The sequence below is a fragment of the Triturus cristatus genome, chromosome 1_1 (assembly GCF_964204655.1).
Source record: "Triturus cristatus chromosome 1_1, aTriCri1.1, whole genome shotgun sequence".
NCBI classification, from domain to species: Eukaryota; Metazoa; Chordata; class Amphibia; order Caudata; family Salamandridae; genus Triturus; species Triturus cristatus.
Window position 1 is genome coordinate 247,720,675 of NC_140579.1, and position 23,167 is coordinate 247,743,841.

Below are 23,167 nucleotides of genomic sequence, written 5' to 3' on the forward strand. Positions count from 1 at the left end.
CCCTGAAACACCAGCCCCAGCACGACCCCCTACACTGCCTGAACATGCACTGTCCTACACCCTGAAACACCAGCCCCAGCACAACCCCCTACACTCCCCGAACACCACTGCACTGCCCTAAACCCTGAAACACCAAACCCAGCACGACCCCCTACACTGCTCGAACACCACTGCCCTAAACCCTGAAACACCACCCCAGCAAGACCCCCAGCACTGCCCAAACACCACTGCACTGCCCTAAACCCTGAAACACCATCCTCTGCATGACCCCCTATGTTAGAAGGCGACCTCAGAGGGGCCCGGAGGGGGCCCTGACTGCCCTGAGACCCACCCTCGAAGTATCTTAGCCGGGCACTGGCGGGAGACTCCTCAGGGGAGGAACCTCGCTTCTAGGATCGTACACTCTGCACCACACGACAGAGAGACACCACACGAGGAGTTCTTAAGAGCAAATCTTTATCAGATCGAGTGGTAGGATCTTTATGATCAGCAAGGCAAAATATATACAAGTAGAGCGCGGGCTCTCAAGGTCTTGGAGGGGGGTTAGGAGGTAGCGGGACAGTCTTTGGGGTTAGGAATCAAATGCAGGAGCGTACCCGGCGCACAGCTCACAATCCTCGAGCTGGGGGATACGCTTGTCGTCGTGGGGTCCGGCGGGACCACGAGAGTCTGTGGGATCTGCGAGTTTCTCAGCAGGGCTCAAGCACAAGTTCGGAGGTCTTACGATCTTCAGGGAGCCGCGAGTCACTCAGCAGGGCTCAAGCACAAGTTCGGAGGTCTTACGATCTTCAGGGAGCCGCGAGTCACTCAGCAGGGCTCAAGCACAAGTTCGGAGGTCTTACAATCTTCAGGGAGCCGCGAGTCACTCAGCAGGGCTCAAGCACAAGTTCGGAGGTCTTACGATCTTCAGGGAGCCGCGAGTCACTCAGCAGGGCTCAAGCACAAGTTCGGAGGTCTTACGATCTTCAGGGAGCCGCGAGTCACTCAGCAGGGCTCAGGTGTTTCCAAGGCGAATCTGCCGGACAGTCCCAGAGCACCCCTTGTTATAGGGCGACTCCTCTTTGATGTCCGGAGTCTGTGCAGGCAGGGGTCTTGTCACCTGGGGTCGCTTGTTGGGGTTTCCTGCCATTGTCCTTTGATCCTTCCAGGGCCGGGTCGGGAGGAGTCCCAGACACCCAGCAGGCGTGGAGCCAGCCCTCAGGGAGGCCGGCAGGTCGATCGAAACCCACCTTCCCAGGGAAGCGCAGAGGTGTGATAGAAACTGCTCCTCCCTCTCTCATCCCGGGGGGGCGCGATGTTCTCCAGCCGGAGTGGCGCCTCTAGGCCAGGGTCGCGCTGGGGCTGGGCGGCCATCTTGTTGCATGAAGTGGGCACGCGGGCCCGGTGTGGCCGAAAGGAGGAAGGCCACGGACGGGAAGTCCGGGTTGGGTGCGTGTGAGTTCTGGTGGGAAGAATCGGCTAGGCCGTGGGTTTGGGGGCTGGTGTGAGGTGCAGGGGTCAGGTCTAGCTATGTTACGAGGGCCGGGTCTAACACCCTACACTACCCGAACACCACTGCACTGCCCTAAACCCTGAAACACCACCCCCTGCACATCCCCATACACTGCCCGAACACCACTGCTCTGCCCTAAACCCTGAAACACCACCCTGAGCACGACCCCCTACACTGCCCGAACACCACTGCACTGCCCTAATCCCTGAATCACCACTCCCCTGCATGACCCCCTACACTGCCCGAACACCACTGCCCTAAACCCTGAAACACCACCCCCAGCACGACCCCCTACTCTGCCTGAACACCACTGCACTGCCATAAACCCTGAAACCCACCCCCTGCACAATCCCCTAAACTGCCCAAACACCACTGCACAGCCCTAAACCCTAAAACACCACCCCCAGCACGACCCCCTACATTGCCCGAACACCACTCCTCTGCCCTATACCCTGAAACACTACCCCGAGCACAACCCCCTACTCTGCCCGAACACCATTGCTCTGCCCTAAACCCTAAAACACCACCCCAGCACGTCCCTCTACACTGCCCGAACACCACTGCACTGCTCTAAACTCTGAAACACCAGCCCCCGCACGTCCCCCTACACTTCCTGAACACCACTGCAATGCCCTAATCCCTAAAACACCAGCCCCAGCACGACCCCCTACACTGCCCGAACACCACTGTACTGCCCTAAACTATGAAACACCACCCCCTGCACATCCCCATACACTGCCCGAACACCACTGCTATGCCCTAAACCCTGAAATACCACCCTGAGCACGACCCCCTACACTGCCCGAACACCACTGCACTGCCCTAAACCCTGAAACACCACTCCCCTGCATGACCCCCTACACTGCCCGACCACCAATGCCCTAAACCCTGAAACACCACCCCCAGCACGACCCCCTACTCTGCCTGAACACCACTGCACTGCCCTAAACCCTGAAACCCACCCCCTGCACAATCCCCTACAATGCCCAAACACCACTGCACTGCCATAAACCCTAAAACACCACCCCCAGCACGACGCCCTACATTGCCCGAACACCTATCCTCTGCCCTATACCCTGAAACAATACCCTGAGCACAACCCCCTATTCTGCCCGAACACCACTGCTCTGCCCTAAACCCTAAAACACCAGACCCAGCACGACCCACTACACTGCCCGAACACCACTGTACTGCCCTAAACCCTGAAACACCACCCCCAGCAAGACCCCCTATTCTGCCCGAATACCACTACCCTAAACCCTGAAACACCAGCCCCAGCACGACCCCCTACACTGCCCGAACACCACTGCACTGCCCTAAACGCTGAAACACCACCCCCAGCATGGTCTCCTACACTGCCCAAACACCACTGCGCTGCCCTAAACTCTGAAACACCACCCTCTGCACATCCCCATACACTGCCCGAACACCACTGCTCTGCCCTAAACCCTGAAACTCCACCCTGAGCACGACCCCCTACACTGCCCGAACACCACTGCACTGCCCTAATCCCTGAATCACCACTCCCCAACATGACCCCCTACACTGCCCGAACACCACTGCCCTAAACCCTGATACACCACCCCCAGCACGACCCCCTACATTGCCCGAACACCACTCCTCTGCCCTATACCCTGAAACACTACCCCGAGCACAACCCCCTACGCTGCCCGAACACCACTGCTCTGCCCTAAACCCTAAAACATCACCCCAGCACGTCCCTCTACACTGCCCGAACACCACTGCACTGCTCTAAACTCTGAAACACCAGCCCCCGCACGTCCCCCTACACTGCCTGAACACCACGGCAATGCCCTAAACCCTGAAACACCAGCCCCAGCACAACCCCCTACACTGCCTAAACACCACTGCACTGCCCTAAACCCTGAAACACCACCCCCTGCACATCCCCATACATTGCCCGAACACCACTGCTCTGCCCTAAACCCTGAAACACCAGCCCCAGCTCGACCCCCTACACTGCCAGAACACCACTGTACTAAACCCTAAAACACCACCCCAGCACGACCCCCTACATTGCCCGAACACCACTCCTCTGCCCTATACCCTGGAACACTACCCCGAGCACAAACCCCTACGCTGCCCGAACACCACTGCTCTGCCCTAAACCCTAAAACACCACCCCAGCACGTCCCTCTACACTGCCCGAACACCACTGCACTGCTCTAAACTCTGAAACACCAGCCCCCGCACGTCCCCCTACACTGCCTGAACACCACTGCACTGCCCTAAACCCTGAAACACCACCCCCTGCACATCCCCATACATTGCCCGAACACCACTGCTCTGCCCTAAACCCTGAAACACCAGCCCCAGCTCGACCCCCTACACTGCCCGAACACCACTGTACTAAACCCTAAAACACCACCCCAGCACGACCCCCTACACTGCCCGAACACCACTGCACTGTCCTAAACCCTTGAAAACCACCCCCCTGCATGACCCTCTACACTGCCCGAATACCACTGTACTGCCCTAAACTCTGAAACACCACTCCCCTGCACTACCCCCTACACTGCCCGAACACCACTGCACGGCCCTAAACCCTGAAACACCAACCCACAGCACGACCCCTACACTGCCCGAACACCACTGTACTGCCCTAAACCCTGAAACACCACCCCCACCAAGACCCCTTCTACTGCCCGAATACCACTGCCCTAAACCCTGAAACACCAACCCCAGCACGACCCCCTACACTGCCCGAACACCACTGCACTGCCCTAAACCCTGAAACACCACCCCCAGCATGGTCTCCTACACTGCCCGAGCACCCCTGCACTGCCCTAAACCCTGAAACACCAGCCCCAGCACGACCCCCTACACTGCCTGAACATGCACTGTCCTACACCTTGAAACACCAGCCACAGCACAACCCCCTACACTCCCCGAACACCACTGCAGTGCCCTAAACCCTGAAACACCAACCCGAGCACGACCCCCTACATTGCCCGAACATCACTGCCCTAAACCCTGAAACACCACCCCCAGCACTGCCCAAACACCACTGCACTGCCCTATCCCCTGAAACACCATCCTCTGCATGACCCCCTACACTACCCAAACACCACTGCACTGCCGTAAACCCTGAAACACCACCCCCTGCACATCCCCATACACTGCCCGAACACCACTGCTCTGCCCTAAACCCTGAAACACCACCCTGAGCACGACCCCCTACACTGCGCGAACACCACTGCACTGCCCTAATCCCTGAATCACCACTCCCCTGCACGACCCCCTACACTGTCCGAACACCACTGCCCGAAACCCTGAAACACCACCCCCAGCACGACCCCCTACTCTGCCTGAACACCACTGCACTGCCGTAAACCCTGAAACCCACCCCCTACACAATCCCCTACACTGCCCAAACACCACTGCACTGCCCTAAACCCTAAAACACCACCCCCAGCACGACCCCCTACATTGCCCGAACACCACTCCTCTGCCCTATACCCTGAAAGACTACCCCGAGCACAACCCCCTACTCTGCCCGAACACTACTGCTCTGCCCTAAACCCTAAAACACTACCCTAGCACGTCCCTCTACACTGCCCGAACTGCACTGCTCTAAACTCTGAAACACCAGCCCCCGCACGTCCCCCTACACTGCCTGAACACCACTGCAATGCCCTAATCCCTGAAACACCAACCCCAGCACGACCCCCTACACTGCCCGAACACCACTGCACTGCCCTAAACCCTGAAACACCACCCCCTGCACATCCCCATACACTGCCCGAACACCACTGCTCTGCCCTAAACCCTGAAACACCACCCTGAGCACGACCCCCTACACTGCCCGAACACCACTGCACTGCCCTAATCCCTGAATCACCACTCCCCTGCATGACCCCCTACACTGCCCGAACACCACTGCCCTAAACCCTGAAACACCACCCCCAGCACGACCCCCTACTCTGCCTGAACACCACTGCACTGCCATAAACCCTGAAACCCACCCCTGCACAATCCCCTAATCTGCCCAAACACCACTGCACAGCCCTAAACCCTAAAACACCACCCCCAGCACGACCCCCTACATTGCCCGAACACCACTCCTCTGCCCTATACCCTGAAACACTACTCCAAGCACAACCCCCTACACTGCCCGAACACCATTGCTCTGCCCTAAACCCTAAAACACCACCCCAGCACGTCCCTCTACACTGCCCGAACACCACTGCACTGCTCTGAACTCTGAAACACCAGCCCCCGCACGTCCCCCTACACTTCCTGAACACCACTGCAATGCCCTAATCCCTAAAACACCAGCCCCAGCACGACCCCCTACACTGCCCGAACACCACTGTACTACCCTAAACCCTGAAACACCACCCCCTGCACATCCCCATACACTGCCCGAACACCACTGCTATGCCCTAAACCCTGAAATACCACCCTGAGCACGACCCCCTACACTGCCCGAACACCACTGCACTGCCCTAAACCCTGAAACACCACTCCCCTGCATGACCCCCTACACTGCCCGACCACCAATGCCCTAAACCCTGAAACACCACCCCCAGCACGACCCCCTACTCTGCCTGAACACCACTGCACTGCCCTAAACCCTGAAACCCACCCCCTGCACAATCCCCTACAATGCCCAAACACCACTGCTCTGCCATAAACCCTAAAACACCACCCCAGAACGACGCCCTACATTGCCCGAACACCAATCCTCTGCCCTATACCCTGAAACAATACCCTGAGCACAAACCCCTATTCTGCCCGAACACCACTGCTCTGCCCTAAACCCTAAAACACCAGACCCAGCACGACCCACTACACTGCCCGAACACCACTGTACTGCCCTAAACCCTGAAACACCACCCCCAGCAAGACCCCCTATTCTGCCCGAATACCACTACCCTAAACCCTGAAACACCAGCCCCAGCACGACCCCCTACACTGCCCGAACACCACTGCACTGCCCTAAACGCTGAAACACCACCCCCAGCATGGTCTCCTACACTGCCCAAACACCACTGCACTGCCCTACACTCTGAAACACCACCCTCTGCACATCCCCATACACTGCCCGAACACCACTGCTCTGCCCTAAACCCTGAAACTCCACCCTGAGCACGACCCCCTACACTGCCCGAACACCACTGCACTGCCCTAATCCCTGAATCACCACTCCCCAACATGACCCCCTACACTGCTCGAACACCACTGCCCTAAACCCTGATACACCACCCCCAGCACGACCCACTACATTGCCCGAACACCACTCCTCTGCCCTATACCCTGAAACACTACCCCGAGCACAACCCCCTACGCTGCCCGAACACCAATGCTCTGCCCTAAACCCTAAAACACCACCCCAGCACGTCCCTCTACACTGCCCGAACACCACTGCACTGCTCTAAACTCTGAAACACCAGCCCCCGCACGTCCCCCTACACTGCCTGAACACCACGGCAATGCCCTAAACCCTGAAACACCAGCCCCAGCACAACCCCCTACACTGCCTAAACACCACTGCACTGCCCTAAACCCTGAAACACCACCCCCTGCACATCCCCATACATTGCCCGAACACCACTGCTCTGCCCTAAACCCTGAAACACCAGCCCCAGCTTGACCCCCCACACTGCCCGAACACCACTGTACTAAACCCTAAAACACCACCCCAGCACGACCCCCTACATTGCCCGAACACCACTCCTCTGCCCTATACCCTGAAACACTACCCCGAGCACAACCCCCTACGCTGCCCGAACACCACTGCTCTGCCCTAAACCCTAAAACACCACCCCAGCATGTCCCTCTACACTGCCCGAACACCACTGCACTGCTCTAAACTCTGAAACACCAGCCCCCGCACGTCCCCCTACACTGCCTGAACACCACGGCAATGCCCTAAACCCTGAAACACCAGCCCCAGCACAACCCCCTACACTGCCTAAACACCACTGCACTGCCCTAAACCCTGAAACACCACCCCCTGCACATCCCCATACATTGCCCGAACACCACTGCTCTGCCCTAAACCCTGAAACACCAGCCCCAGCTCGACCCCCTACACTGCCCGAACACCACTGTACTAAACCCTAAAACACCAACCCAGCACGACCCCCTACACTGCCCGAACACCACTGCACTGTCCTAAACCCTTGAAAACCACCCCCCTGCATGACCCTCTACACTGCCCGAATACCACTGTACTGCCCTAAACTCTGAAACACCACTCCCCTGCACTACCCCCTACACAGCCCGAACACCACTGCACGGCCCTAAACCCTGAAACACCAACCCACAGCACAACCCCTACACTGCCCGAACACCATTGCACTGCCCTAAACCCTAAAACACTAGCCTCAGCACGACCCCCTTCACTGCCCGAACACCACTGCACTGCCCTAAACCTTGAAACACCAGCCCCAGCAAGACCCCCTATACTGCCCGAATACCACTGCCCTAAACCCTGAAACACCAGCCCCAGCACGACCCTCTACACTGCCCGAACACCACTGCACTGCTCTAAACTCTGAAACACCAGCCCCCGCACGTCCCCCTACACTACCTGAACACCACTGCACTGCCCTAAACCCTGAAACACCAGCCCCAGCACGACCCCCTACACTGCCCGAACACCACTGCACTGCCCTAAACCCTGAAACACCACCCCCTGCACATCCCCATACACTGCCCGAACACCACTGCTCTGCCCTATACCCTGAAACACTACCCCGAGCACAACCCCCTACTCTGCCCGAACACCACTGCTCTGCCCTAAACCCTGAAACACCAACCCCTGCACGACTCCCTACACTGCCTGAACACCACTGCACTGCTCTAAACTCTGAAACACCACCCCCAGCATGACCCCCTACACTACCCGAACACCATTGTACTGCCCTAAACCCTAAAACACCAGCCCCAGCACGACCCCCTACACTGCCCGAACACCACTGGACTGCCCTAAACCCTGAAACACCACCACCAGCAAGACCCCCTATACTGCCCGAATAACACTACCCTAAACCCTGAAACACCAGCCCCAGCACGACCCCCTAACCTGCCCGAACACCACTGCACTGCCCTAAACCCTGTAACACCACCCCCAGCATGGTCTCCTACACTGCCCAAACACCACTGCACTGCCCTAAACACTTAAACACCAGCCCCAGCACGACCCCCTACACTCTCCGAACACTACTGCGCTGCCCTAAACCCTGAAACACCAACCCCAGCACGACCCCCTACACTGCCCGAACACCACTGCCCTAAACCCTGAAACACCACCCCCAGCAATACCCCCAACAATACCCCCAGCACTGCCCGAACACCACTGCACTGCCCTAAACCCTGAAACACCATCCCTTGCATGACCCCCTACACTACCAGAACATCACTGCACTGCCCTAAACCCTGAAACACCACCCCCAGCACGACCCCCTACACTGCCCGAACACCAATGCACCACTGCCCTAAACCCTGAAACACCACCCTCTGTACGACCCCCTACACCCCCTGAACACCACTGCCATAAACCCTGAAATTCCACACCCTGCAAGACCCCCTACACAGCCTGAACACCACTGCACTACCCCAAACCCTAAAACACCACCCCCAGCACGACCCCCTACACTGCCCGAACACCACTGTACTAATCCCTAAAACAACACCCCCAGCACGACCCCCTACACTGCCCGAACACCACTGCACTGCCCTAAACCCTTGAAAACCACCCCACTGCATGACCCCCTACACTGCCCGAATACCACTGTACTGCCCTAAACCCTGAAACACCACTCCCCTGCATGACCCCCTACGCTGCCCGAACGTCACTGCACTGCCCTAAACCCTGAAACACGACCCCCTACACTGCCCGAACACCACTGCTCCTGCCTAAACCCTAAAACACCACCCCCGCACATACCCATACACTGCCCAAACACCACTGCACTTCCCTAAACCTTGAAACACCAGCCCTAGCATGACCCCTACACTGCCCGAACACCACTGCACTGCCCTATACCCTAAAACACCAGCCCCAGCACGACCCCCTACACTGTCCAAACACTACTGCACTGCCCTAAACCGTGAATCACCACCCCAAGCTTGACCCCCCACACTGCCCGAACACCACTGTACTGCCCTAAACCCTGAAACACCAACCCCTGCACGACTCTCTACACTGCCTGAACAACACTGCACTGCCCTAAACTATGAAACACCACCCCCAGCACGACCCCCTACACTGCCCGAACACCATTGCACTGCCCTAAACCCTAAAACACTAGCCTCAGCACGACCCCCTTCACTGCCCGAACACCACTGCACTGCCCTAAACCTTGAAACACCAGCCCCAGCAAGACCCCCTATACTGCCCGAATACCACTGCCCTAAACCCTGAAACACCAGCCCTAGCACGACCCCCTACACTGCCCAAACACCACTGCACTGCCCTAAACACTGAAACACCACCCCCAGCATGGTCTCCTACACTGCCCGAGCACCCCGCACTGCCCTAAACCCTGAAACACCAGCCCCAGCACGACCCCCTACACTGCCTGAACATGCACTGTCCTACACCCTGAAACACCAGCCCCAGCACAACCCCCTACACTCCCCGAACACCACTGCACTGCCCTAAACCCTGAAACACCAACCCCAGCATGACCCCCTACACTGCCCGAACACCACTTCCCTAAACCCTGAAACACCACCCCCAGCAAGACCCCCAGCACTGCCCAAACACCACTGCACTGCCCTAACCCCTGAAACACCATCCCCTGCATGACCCCCTACACTACCTGAACACCACTGCACTGCCCTTAACCCTGAAACACCACCCCCTGCACATCCCCATACACTGCCCGAACACCACTGCTCTGCTCTAAACCCTGAAACACCACCCTGAGCATGACCCCCTACACTGCCCGAACACCACTGCACTGCCCTAAACCCTGAAACACCACTCCCCTGCATGACCCCCTACACTGCCTGAACACCACTGCCCTAAACCCCGAAACACCACCCCCAGCACGACCCCCTACTCTGCCTGAACACCACTGCACTTCCCTAAAACCTGAAACCCACCCCCTGCACAATCCCCTACACTGCCCAAACACCACTGCACTGCCCTAAACCCTAAAACACCACCCCCAGCACGACACCCTACATTGCCCGAACACCACTCCTCTGCCCTATACCCTGAAACACTACCCCGAGCACAACCCCCTACTCTGCCCGAACACCACTGCTCTGCCCTAAACCCTAAAACACCACCCCAGCACGTCCCTCTACACTGCCCGAACACCACTGCACTGCTCTAAACTCTGAAACACCAGCCCCCGCACGTCCCCCTACACTACCTGAACACCACTGCACTGCCCTAAACCCTGAAACACCAGCCCCAGCACGACCCCCTACACTGCCCGAACACCACTGCACTGCCCTAAACCCTGAAACACCACCCCCTGCACATCCCCATACACTGCCCGAACACCACTGCTCTGCCCTATACCCTGAAACACTACCCCGAGCACAACCCCCTACTCTGCCCGAACACCACTGCTCTGCCCTAAACCCTGAAACACCAACCCCTGCACGACTCCCTACACTGCCTGAACACCACTGCACTGCTCTAAACTCTGAAACACCAACCCCAGCATGACCCCCTACACTACCCGAACACCATTGTACTGCCCTAAACCCTAAAACACCAGCCTCAGCATGACCCCCTTCACTGCCCGAACACCACTGCACTGCCCTAAACCTTGAAACACCAGCCCCAGCAAGACCCCCTATACTGCCCGAAAACCACTGCCCTAAACCCTGAAACACCAGCCCCAGCACGACCCCCTACACTGCCCGAACACCACTGCACTGCCCTAAACCCTGAAACACCACCCCCAGCATGGTCTCCTACACTGCCTGAGCACACCTGCAGTGCCCTAAACCCTGAAACACCAGCCCCAGCACGACCCCCTACACTGCCTAAACATGCACTGTCCTACACGCTGAAACAACAGCCCCAGCACAACCCCCTATACTCTGCGAACACCTCTGCACTGCCCTAAACCCTGAAACACCAACCCCAGCACGACCCCCTACACTGCCCGAACACCACTGCCCTAAACCCTGAAACACCACCCCCAGCAAGACCCCCAGCACTGCCCTAACACCACTGCACTGCCCTAACCCCTGAAACACCATCCCCTGCATGACCCCCTACACTGCCCGAACACCACTGCACTGCCCTAAACCCTGAAACACCACTCCCCTGCATGACCCCCTACACTGCCCAAACACCACTGCCCTAAACCCTGAAACACCACCCCCAGCACGACCCCCTACTCTGCCTGAACACCACTGCACTGCCCTAAACCCTGAAACCCACCCCCTGCACAATCCCCTACACTACCCAAACACCACTGCACTGCCCTAAACCCTAAAACACCACCCCCAGCACGACACCCTACATTGCCCGAACACCACTCCTCTGCCCTATACCCTGAAACACTACCCCGAGCACAACCCCCTACTCTGCCCGAACACCCCTGCTCTTCCCTAAACCCTAAAACACCAGCCCAGCACATCCCTCTACGCTGCCCGAACACCACTGCACTGCTCTAAACTCTGAAACACCAGCCCCCGCAAGTCCCCCTACACTGCCTGAACACCACTGCACTGCCCTAAACCCTGAAACACCAGCCCCAGCACGAGCCCCTACACTGCCCGAACACCACTGTACTGCCCTAAACCCTGAAACACCACCCCCAGCAAGACCCCCTATACTGCCCGAATACCACTACCCTAAACCCTGAAACACCAGCCCCAGCACGAACCCCTACACTGCCCGAACACCAATGCACTGCCCTAAACCCTGAAACACTACCCCCAGCATGGTCTCCTACACTGCCCAAACACCACTGCACAGCCCTAAACACTGAAACACCAGCCCCATTACGACCCCCTACACTGCCTGAACATGCACTGTCCTACACCCTGAAACACCAGACCCAGCACGACCCCCTACACTCCCCGAACACTACTGCACTGCCCTAAACCCTGAAACACCAACCCCAGCACGACCCCCTACACTGCCCGAACACCACTGCCCTTAACCCTGAAACACCACCTCCAGCAATACCCCCAGCAATACCCCCAGCAATACCCCCAGCACTGCACTGCCCTAAACCCTGAAACACCATCCCCTGCATGACCCCCTACACTACCAGAACATCACTGCACTGCCCTAAACCCTGAAACACCACCCCCTGCACATCCCTATACACTGCCTGAACACCACTGCTCTGCCCTAAACCCTAAAACACCAGCCCCATCACAACCCCCTACACTGCCCAAACACCACTACACTGTCCTAAACCCTGAAACACCAGCACCAGCACGACCCCCTACACTGCCCGAACACCACTGCACTGCCCTAAACCCCTAAAAAACGAGCCCCAGCACGACCCCTACACTGCCTGAACACCACTGCTCTAAACCCCGAAACACCACCCCCAGAACGACGCCCTACACTGCCCGAACACCACAGCACTGCTCTAAACCCTGAAACACCACTCCCCTGCATGACCCCGTACATTGCCCGAACACCACTGCCCTAAACCCTGAAACACCACCCCCAGCACGACCCCCTACTCTGCCTGAACACCACTGCACTGCCCTAAACCCTGAAACCCACCACCTACACAATCCCCTACACTGCCCAAACACCACTGCACTGCCCTAAACCCTAAAACACCTTCCCCAGCACGACCCCCTACATTGCCCGAACACCACTCCTCTGCCCTATACCCTGAAACACTACCCCGAGCACAACCCCCTACTCTGCCAGAACACCACTGCTCTGCCCTAAGCCCTAAAACACCACCCCAGCACGTCCCTCTATACTGCCCGAACACCACTGCACTGCTCTAAACTCTGAAACACCAGCCCCCGCACGTCCCCCTACACTGCCCGAACACCACTGCACTGCCCTAAACCCTGAAACACCACCCCCTGCACATCCCCATACACTGCCCGAACACCACTGCTCTGCCCTAAACCCTGAAATACCACCCTGAGCACGACCCCCTACACTGCCCGAACACCACTGCACTGCCCTAAACCCTGAAACACCACTCCCCTGCATGACCCCCTACACTGCCCGAACACCAATGCCCTAAACCCTGAAACACCACCCTCAGCACGACCCCCTACTCTGCCTGAACACCACTGCACTGCCCTAAACCCTGAAACCCACCCCCTGCACAACCCCCTACACTGCCCAAACACCACTGCACTGCCCTAAACCCTAAAACACCACCCCCAGCACGACCCCCTACACTTCCCGAACACCACTCCTCTGCCCTATACCCTGAAACACCACAGCGAGCACAACCCCCTACTCTGCCCGAACACCACTGATATGCCGTAAACCCTAAAACACCACCCCAACACGTCCCTCTACACTGCCCGAACACCACTGCACTGCTCTAATCTCTGAAACACCAGCCCCCGCAAGTCCCCCTACACTGCCTGAACACCACTGCACTGCCCTAAACCCTGAAACACCAGACCCAGCACGACCCCTACACTCCCCGAACACTACTGCACTGCCCTAAACCCTGAAACACCAACCCCAGCACGACCCCCTATACTGCCCGAACACCACTGCGCTAAACCCTGAAACACCACCCCCAGCAATACCCCCAGCACTGCCCGAACACCACTGCACTGCCCTAAACCCTGAAACACCATCCCCTGCATGACCCCCTACACTACCAGAACATCACTGCAGTGCCCTAAACCCTGAAACACCACTCCCTGCACATCCCCATACACTGCCTGAACACAACTGCTCTGCCCTAAACCCTAAAACACCAGCCCCAGCACAACCCCCCTACACTGCCCAAACACCACTACACTGTCCTAAACCCTGAAACACCAGCACCAGCACGACCCCCTACACTGCCCGAACACAACTGCACTGCCCTAAACCCCTAAAAAACGAGCCCCAGCACAACCCCTACACTGCCTGAACACCACTGCTCTAAACCCTGAAACACCACCCCAGAACGACGCCCTACACTGCCCGAACACCACAGCACTGCTCTAAACCCTGAAACACCAGCCCCAGCACAAACCCATACACAGCCCGAACACCACTGCACTGCTCTATACCGTGAAACACCAGCCCCAGCACGACCCCCACACTGCTGAACACCACTGCACTGCCCTAAACCATGAAGCATGACCCCCTACACTGCCCGAACACCACTGCACTGCCCTAAACCCTGAAACAACATTCCGCTGCAGGACCCCCTACTCAGCCCGAACACCACTGCACTGCCCTAAACCCTGAAACACCACCCCCAGCACGACCCCCTACACTGCCCGAACACCAATGCACCACTGCCCTAAGCCCTGAAACATCACCCTCTGTATGACCCCCTACACCCCCTGAACACCACTGCAATAAACCCTGAAATTCCACACCCTGCAAGACCCCCTACACAGCCCGAACACCACTGCACTACCCCAAACCCTAAAACACCACCCCCAGCACGACCCCCTACACTGCCCGAACACCACTGTACTAAACCCTAAAACAACACCCCCAGCACGACCCCCTACACTGCCCGAAGACCACTGCACTGCCCTAAACCCTTGAAAACCACCCCACTGCATGACCCCCTACACTGCCCGAATACCACTGTACTGCCCTAAACCCTGAAACACCACTCCCTTGCACGACCCCCTACACTGCCCGAACACCACTGCACTGCCCTAAACCCTGAAACACGACTCCCTCTACTGCCCGAACACCACTGCTCTGCCCTAAACCCTAAAACACCACCCGCGCACATACCCATACACTGCCCAAACACCACTGCACTTCCCTAAACCCCGAAACACCAGCCCTAGCATGACCCCTACACTGCCCGAACACCACTGCACTGCCCTATACCCTAAAACACCAGCCCGAGCACGACCCCCTACACTGTCCAAACACCACTGCACTGCCCTAAACCGTGAATCACCACCCCATGCACGACCCCCCACACTGCCCGAACACCACTGTACTGCCCTAAACCCTGAAACACCAACCCCTGCACGACTCTCTACACTGCCTGAACACCACTGCACTGCCGTAAACTCTGAAACACCACCCCCAGCACGACCCCCTACACTGCCAGAAAACCATTGCACTGCCCTAAACCCTAAAACACTAGCCTCAGCACGACCCCCTTCACTGCCCGAACACCACTGCACTGCCCTAAACCTTGAAACACCAGCCCCAGCAAGACCCCCTATACTGCCCGAATACCACTGCCCTAAACCCTGAAACACCAGCCCCAGCACGACCCCCTACACTGCCCGAACACCACTGCACTGCCCTAAACCCTGAAACACCACCCCCAGCATGGTCTCCTACACTGCCCGAGCACCCCGCACTGCCCTAAACCCTGAAACACCAGCCCCAGCACGACCCCCTACACTGCCTGAACATGCACTGTCCTACACCCTGAAACACCAGCCCCAGCACAACCCCCTACACTCCCCGAACACCACTGCACTGCCCTAAACCCTGAAACACCAACCCCAGCACGACCCTCTATACTGCCCGAACACCACTGCCCTAAACCCAGAAACACCACCCCCAGCAAGACCCCCAGCACTGCCCAAACACCACTGCACTGCCCTAACCCCTGAAACACCATCCCCTGCATGACCCCCTACACTACCCGAACACCACTGCACTGCCCTAAACCCTGAAACACCACCCCCTGCACATCCCCATACACTGCCCGAACACCACTGCTCTGCCCTAAACCCTGAAACACCACCCTGAGCACGACCGCCTACACGGCCCGAACACCACTGCACTGCCCTAAACCCTGAAACACCACTCCCCTGCATGACCCCCTACACTGCCCGAACACCACTGCCCTAAACCCCGAAACACCACCCCCAGCACGACCCCCAACTCTGCCTGAACACCACTGCCCTGCCCTAAACCCTGAAACCCACCCCCTGCACAATCCCCTACACTGCTCAAACACCACTGCACTGCCCTAAACCCTAAAACACCACCCCCAAAACGACACCCTACATTGCCCGAACACCACTCCTCTGCCCTATACCCTGAAACACTACCCCGAGCACAACCCCCTACTCTGCCCGAACACCACTGCTCTGCCCTAAACCCTAAAACACCACCCCAGCACGTCCCTCTACACTGCCCGAACACCACTGCACTGCTCTAAACTCTGAAACACCAGCCCCTGCACGTCCCCTTACACTGCCTGAACACCACTGCACTGCCCTAAACCCTGAAACACCAGCCCCAGCACGACCCCCTACACTGCCCGAACACCACTGCACTGCCCTAAACCCTGAAACACCACCCCCTGCACATCCCCATACACTGCCCGAACACCACTGCTCTGCCCTAATCCCTGAAATACCACCCTGAGCACGACCCCCTACACTGCCCGAACACCAATGCCCTAAACCCTGCAACACCACCCTCAGCACGACCCCCTACTCTGCCTGAACACCACTGCACTGCCCTAAACCCTGAAACCCACCCCCTGCACAACCCCCTACACTGCCCAAACACCACTGCACTGCCCTAAACCCTAAAACACCACCCCCAGCACGACCCCCTACACTTCCCGAACACCACTCCTCTGCCCTATACCCTGAAACACCACAGCGAACACAACCCCCTACTCTGCCAGAACAACACTGCTCTGCCCTAAACCCTAAAACACCACCCCAGCACGTCCCTCTGCACTGCCCGAACATCACTGCACTGCTCTAAACTCTGAAACACCAGCCCCCGCAAGTCCCCCTACACTGCCTGAACACCACTGCACTGCCCTAAACCCTGAAACACCAGCCCCAGCACGACCCCCTACACTGACCGAACACCACTGTACTGACCTAAACCCTGAAACACCACCCCCAGCAAGACCCCCTATACTGCCCGAATAACACTACCCTAAACCCTGAAACACCAGCCCCAGCACGACCCCCTACACTGCCCGAACACCACTGCACTGCCCTAAACCCTGAAACACCACCCCCAGCATGGTCTCCTACATTGCCCAAACATCACTGCACTGCCCTAAACACTGAAACACCAGCCCCAGCACGACCCCCTACACTCCCCGAACACTACTGCACTGCCCTAAACCCTGAAACACCAACCCCAGCACGACCCCCTACACTGCCCGAACACCACTGCCCTAAACCCTGAAACACCACCCCCAGCAATACCCCCAGCAATACCCCCAGCACTGCCCGAACACCACTGCACTGCCCTAAACCCTGAAACACCATCCCCTGCATGACCCCCTACACTACCAGAACATCACTGCACTGCCCTAAACCCTGAAACACCACCCCCTGCACATCCCCATACACTGCCTGAACACCACTGCTCTGCCCTAAACTCTAAAACACCAGCCCCAGCACAACCCCCCTACACTGCCCAAACACCACTACACTGTCCTAAACCCTGAAACACCAGCACCAGCACGACCCCCTACACTGCCAAAACACCACTGCATTGCCCTAAACCCCTAAAAAACAAGCCCCAGCACGACCCCTACACTGCCTGAACACCACTGCTCTAAACCCTGAAACACCACCCCCAGAACGATGCCCTACACTGCCCGAACACCACTCCTCTGCCCTATACCCTGAAACACTACCCCGAGCACAACCCCCTACTCTGCCCGAACACCACTGCTCTGCCCTAAACCCTAAAACACCACCCCAGCACGTCCCTCTACACTGCCCGAACACCACTGCACTGCTCTAAACTCTGAAACACCAGCCCCTGCACGTCCCCTTACACTGCCTGAACACCACTGCACTGCCCTAAACCCTGAAACACCAGCCCCAGCACGACCCCCTACACTGCCCGAACACCACTGCACTGCCCTAAACCCTGAAACACCACCCCCTGCACATCCCCATACACTGCCCGAACACCACTGCTCTGCCCTAATCCCTGAAATACCACCCTGAGCACGACCCCCTACACTGCCCGAACACCAATGCCCTAAACCCTGCAACACCACCCTCAGCACGACCCCCTACTCTGCCTGAACACCACTGCACTGCCCTAAACCCTGAAACCCACCCCCTGCACAACCCCCTACACTGCCCAAACACCACTGCACTGCCCTAAACCCTAAAACACCACCCCCAGCACGACCCCCTACACTTCCCGAACACCACTCCTCTGCCCTATACCCTGAAACACCACAGCGAACGCAACCCCCTACTCTGCCAGAACAACACTGCTCTGCCCTAAACCCTAATACACCACCCCAGCACGTCCCTCTGCACTGCCCGAACATCACTGCACTGCTCTAAACTCTGAAACACCAGCCCCCGCAAGTCCCCCTACACTGCCTGAACACCACTGCACTGCCCTAAACCCTGAAACACCAGCCCCAGCACAACCCCCTACACTGACCGAACACCACTGTACTGACCTAAATCCTGAAACACCACCCCCAGCAAGACCCCCTATACTGCCCGAATAACACTACCCTAAACCCTGAAACACCAGCCCCAGCACGACCCCCTACACTGCCCGAACACCACTGCACTGCCCTAAACCCTGAAACACCACCCCCAGCATGGTCTCCTACATTGCCCAAACACCACTGCACTGCCCTAAACACTGAAACACCAGCCCCAGCACGACCCCCTACACTCCCCGAACACTACTGCACTGCCCTAAACCCTGAAACACCAACCCCAGCACGACCCCCTACACTGCCCGAACACCACTGCCCTAAACCCTGAAACACCACCCCCAGCAATACCCCCAGCAATACCCCCAGCACTGCCCGAACACCACTGCACTGCCCTAAACCCTGAAACACCATCCCCTGCATGACCCCCTACACTACCAGAACATCACTGCACTGCCCTAAACCCTGAAACACCACCCCCTGCACATCCCCATACACTGCCTGAACACCACTGCTCTGCCCTAAACTCTAAAACACCAGCCCCAGCACAACCCCCCTAAACTGCCCAAACACCACTACACTGTCCTAAACCCTGAAACACCAGCACCAGCACGACCCCCTACACTGCCCAAACACCACTGCATTGCCCTAAACCCCTAAAAAACAAGCCCCAGCACGACCCCTACACTGCCTGAACACCACTGCTCTAAACCCTGAAACACCACTCCCAGAACGATGCCCTACACTGCCCGAACACCAGAGCACTGCTCTAAACCCTGAAACACCAGCCCCAGCACAAACCCATACACTGCCAGAACACCACTGCACTGCTCTATACCATGAAACACCAGCCCCAGCACGACCCTCACACTGCTGAACACCACTGCACTGCCCTAACCCATGAAGCATGACCCCCTACACTGCCCGAACACCACTGCACTGCCCTAAACCCTGAAACAACACCCCCCTGCATGACCCCCTACTCAGCCCGAACACCACTGCCCTAAACCCTGAAACACCACCCTGAGCACGACCGCCTACACGGCCCGAACACCACTGCACTGCCCTAAACCCTGAAACACCACTCCCCTGCATGACCCCCTACACTGCCCGAACACCACTGCCCTAAACCCCGAAACACCACCCCCAGCACGACCCCCAACTCTGCCTGAACACCACTGCACTGCCCTAAACCCTGAAACCCACCCCCTGCACAATCCCCTACACTGCCCAAACACCACTGCACTGCCCTAAACCCTAAAACACCACCCCCAAAACGACACCCTACATTGCCCGAACACCACTCCTCTGCCCTATACCCTGAAACACTACCCCGAGCACAACCCCCTACTCTGCCTGAACACCACTGCTCTGCCCTAAACCCTAAAACACCACCCCAGCACGTCCCTCTACACTGCCCGAACACCACTGCACTGCTCTAAACTCTGAAACACCAGCCCCTGCACGTCCCCTTACACTGCCTGAACACCACTGCACTGCCCTAAACCCTGAAACACCAGCCCCAGCACGACCCCCTACACTGCCCGAACACCACTGCACTGCCCTAAACCCTGAAACACCACCCCCTGCACATCCCCATACACTGCCCGAACACCACTGCTCTGCCCTAATCCCTGAAATACCACCCTGAGCACGACCCCCTACACTGCCCGAACACCAATGCCCTAAACCCTGCAACACCACCCTCAGCACGACCCCCTACTCTGCCTGAACACCACTGCACTGCCCTAAACCCTGAAACCCACCCCCTGCACAACCCCCTACACTGCCCAAACACCACTGCACTGCCCTAAACCCTAAAACACCACCCCCAGCACGACCCCGTACACTTCCCGAACACCACTCCTCTGCCCTATACCCTGAAACACCACAGCGAACACAACCCCCTACTCTGCCAGAACAACACTGCTCTGCCCTAAACCCTAAAACACCACCCCAGCACGTCCCTCTGCACTGCCCGAACATCACTGCACTGCTCTAAACTCTGAAACACCAGCCCCCGCAAGTCCCCCTACACTGCCTGAAACCCACTGCACTGCCCTAAACCCTGAAACACCAGCCCCAGCACGACCCCCTACACTGACCGAACACCACTGTACTGACCTAAACCCTGAAACACCACCCCCAGCAAGACCCCCTATACTGCCCGAATAACACTACCCTAAACCCTGAAACACCAGCCCCAGCACGACCCCCTACACTGCCCGAACACCACTGCACTGCCCTAAACCCTGAAACACCACCCCCAGCATGGTCTCCTACATTGCCCAAACACCACTGCACTGCCCTAAACACTGAAACACCAGCCCCAGCACGACCCCCTACACTCCCCGAACACTACTGCACTGCCCTAAACCCTGAAACACCAACCCCAGCACGACCCCCTACACTGCCCGAACACCACTGCCCTAAACCCTGAAACACCACCCCCAGCAATACCCCCAGCAATACCCCCAGCACTGCCCGAACACCACTGTACTGCCCTAAACCCTGAAACACCATCCCCTGCATGACCCCCTACACTACCAGAACATCACTGCACTGCCCTAAACCCTGAAACACCACCCCCTGCACATCCCCATACACTGCCTGAACACCACTGCTCTGCCCTAAACTCTAAAACACCAGCCCCAGCACAACCCCCCTACACTGCCCAAACACCACTACACTGTCCTAAACCCTGAAACACCAGCACCAGCACGACCCCCTACACTGCCCAAACACCACTGCATTGCCCTAAACCCCTAAAAAACAAGCCCCAGCACGACCCCTACACTGCCTGAACACCACTGCTCTAAACCCTGAAACACCACCCCCAGAACGATGCCCTACACTGCCCGAACACCACTCCTCTGCCCTATACCCTGAAACACCACAGCGAACGCAACCCCCTACTCTGCCAGAACAACACTGCTCTGCCCTAAACCCTAAAACACCACCCCAGCACGTCCCTCTGCACTGCCCGAACATCACTGCACTGCTCTAAACTCTGAAACACCAGCCCCCGCAAGTCCCCCTACACTGCCTGAACACCACTGCACTGCCCTAAACCCTGAAACACCAGCCCCAGCACGACCCCCTACACTGACCGAACACCACTGTACTGACCTAAACCCTGAAACACCACCCCCAGCAAGACCCCCTATACTGCCCGAATAACACTACCCTAAACCCTGAAACACCAGCCCCAGCACGACCCCCTACACTGCCCGAACACCACTGCACTGCCCTAAACCCTGAAACACCACCCCCAGCATGGTCTCCTACATTGCCCAAACACCACTGCACTGCCCTAAACACTGAAACACCAGCCCCAGCACGGCCCCCTACACTCCCCGAACACTACTGCACTGCCCTAAACCCTGAAACACCAACCCCAGCACGACCCCCTACACTGCCCGAACACCACTGCCCTAAACCCTGAAACACCACCCCCAGCAATACCCCCAGCAATACCCCCAGCACTGCCCGAACACCACTGCACTGCCCTAAACCCTGAAACACCATCCCCTGCATGACCCCCTACACTACCAGAACATCACTGCACTGCCCTAAACCCTGAAACACCACCCCCTGCACATCCCCATACACTGCCTGAACACCACTGCTCTGCCCTAAACTCTAAAACACCAGCCCCAGCACAACCCCCCTAAACTGCCCAAACACCACTACACTGTCCTAAACCCTGAAACACCAGCACCAGCACGACCCCCTACACTGCCCAAACACCACTGCATTGCCCTAAACCCCTAAAAAACAAGCCCCAGCACGACCCCTACACTGCCTGAACACCACTGCTCTAAACCCTGAAACACCACTCCCAGAACGATGCCCTACACTGCCCGAACACCACAGCACTGCTCTAAACCCTGAAACACCAGCCCCAGCACAAACCCATACACTGCCCGAACACCACTGCACTGCTCTATACCATGAAACACCAGCCCCAGCACGACCCTCACACTGCTGAACACCACTGCACTGCCCTAACCCATGAAGCATGACCCCCTACACTGCCCGAACACCACTGCACTGCCCTAAACCCTGAAACAACACCCCCCTGCATGACCCCCTACTCAGCCCGAACACCACTGCCCTAAACCCTGAAACACCACCCTGAGCACGACCGCCTACACGGCCCGAACACCACTGCACTGCCCTA